Here is a 2,476-nt window from a genome sequence, read left to right on the forward strand (position 1 = left end):
CTATGGTCATTGATCAGTCACTTTTCTTTTCTTTGACTCATTTACCCAGTCAAGGTGCATCTTTTGAGGGCACCATTGTTGATGACTGGAAATTCGATTATTCAAGTCACGATGCTCGTCGCATGGTCTGCAATGATCAAGCTGAAATAACCGGTAGATTGCTGGCCGGGTCATTAACTTTTGATAATCGCATCATGCATTATATCATTGTTAGAATTTTGCTTCCTCGGTCTTCAAATTTAGCACAAGCCTCTGAGGAGGATTTGATTCTTATGTGGGCTTTTCTTACCGGTCGTCAGATCGACTGGGCCCATTTGATTCGGTACCGAATGCATAAGGCATTACGGGCCAATGCACCTCTTCCTTATCCACATTTGATTACTCTGTTTTTGCGTCATTTTCAAATTCCGCTTGATGATGAACCCTTTGTTCAAGTCAAGCGTTCCTTTGCAATTGGTGCTGGTGCAGTGACCTCCTTTGGGTATCGTAAAGATCGGAATGGACAATGGCTGAAGAAGGATGCACTCCCTCCTCAAGATGAACGTACTCCTTCACCTCCCCCTCAACGTGAAGATTCCGCACTCATGAATGAAGTCCTCTCCGAATTACGGGGTCTTCGTTCTTATGTTGTGACCGCTTCGACTCGTTAGATTCACGCTTTGCCGGTATGGACATTCGCCTTACACAGCTTGAAGAGGATGTCAGATACATTCGTCAGAGTTTTGATCTTCCTCCACCACCTCCATCTTCTTAGATTTTAGTTTCTGACTATATGTCTTTTTATAAGCCGTGTATTTTGGCTTTTAGTTTCTTAGAATTTACATTATTATGCTAAGTACTTTGCTTATTTATCTTTTGGTTTTTAAATTTCAGTCTTGGATATTTTGTGGTTGTTGACATTTTATGTTATTTGAATTCTAGTTTGATTATTTCTTGTTTGTGAGTTTGGCTTATTGTGTTTAATACTCTGATATTTATATATCTTGCAACTCCATTGTTATATCTGTGTTGATTTTCGAGTTCTTTGGCTTTTTGATGTTGCCAAAGGGGGAGAAAAGGTTGCTTACCAAACTTAGAAATCAAGTGATCATGTATTCCGAAATATAGGGGGAGTAAACGCATGCACATTTTATCTATATACAATTGTTTGTTGCTTGCTTGAATCTTGATTTCAGGTATTGTATTGTCATCATCAAAAAGGGGGAGATTGTAGATGCAATTGGCTTTGATGTTTTGATGATGATCATGATGATGTGTTGCAATTGATGCAAATGGGCTTTTCAAGATTAAAATTCAAGACAATACTTCAAGATTACAAGTCACAACATCAAGATGATCACTAGAATATTAGGAAGGGAATTCCTAATTGAATTAGCAAAGGTTTGGCCAGTGATTTAAATTAAAAAGTGTTTCTCAAAGGTTTTACTCTCTGGTAATCGATTACCAGAGGATGTAATCGATTACCAGTGGCCAAATACGTTTTATAACAGCTACAAAAATTTGAATTCAAAATTTTAGACTGTGTAATCGATTACACAATTTTGGTAATCGATTACCAGCAGTTAGTAAACGTTTTAATTCAAATTTTAAAAGTTGTAATCGATTACACAATTACTGTAATCGATTACCAGACAGGATTTTCAGAAAAATAATTTCAAGAGTCACAACTTTTCAAAGGCTTTACTCATGACCACCAATGGTCTATATATATGTGACTTAAACACGAAATTGCTTAGAGATTTTGAGAACAACAAAGTGTTTATCCTCTCAAAGAGCAAATTCATTTTATCCTCTTAAGAATTCCTTGGCCAATTCAATTGCAATTCATTAAGGAATTATTTGAGTGCTAAATCTGTAAAATCCATCTCTTTCTAGAGAGATTTGTTCTTCTTCTTCTTCTCATTCTCTAAGGGATTAAGAGACTGTGAGTCTCTTGTTGTAAAGGATCTCTAAACACAAAGGAAGGATTGTCCTTGTGTGTTTAGAACTTGTAAAAGGAATTTACAAGATAGTGGAACTCTCAAGCGGGTTGCTTGGGGACTGGACATAGGCACAAGGGTGTGGCCGAACCAGTATAAAATTGAGTTTGCATTTTCTCTTCCCTTAATCTCCTTTATTTATTATTGCTTTATATTCATATTCAAATTGTTTCATTTGAATTAATATTTAAGAAGATTGTCATTAAGGGAATTCATAACTTGAGTAAAAAGTGAAATAGATTTTTAATTAGGGAAAACAGGTTGGAATATCTTAATTCAACCCCCCCTTCTTAAGATATCTGAGGCCACTTGTCTAACAACCGGGTCCATCTTGGATATCAACCAGGTAGTATGGCTCAGCATGTACTGCCTTAGGCGATGGGATGCCCATACTAAAGCACAACACGTTCTTTCGGGCAAGGAGTAGTTCATTTCATAGGTCGTGAACTTCTTCTCCTTATTTTCGGAGCTCGCATGAAATTGTGTTTTCTTTTCAA

This window comes from Glycine soja, chromosome 17 (assembly GCF_004193775.1).
Source record: "Glycine soja cultivar W05 chromosome 17, ASM419377v2, whole genome shotgun sequence".
NCBI classification, from domain to species: domain Eukaryota; kingdom Viridiplantae; phylum Streptophyta; class Magnoliopsida; order Fabales; family Fabaceae; genus Glycine; species Glycine soja.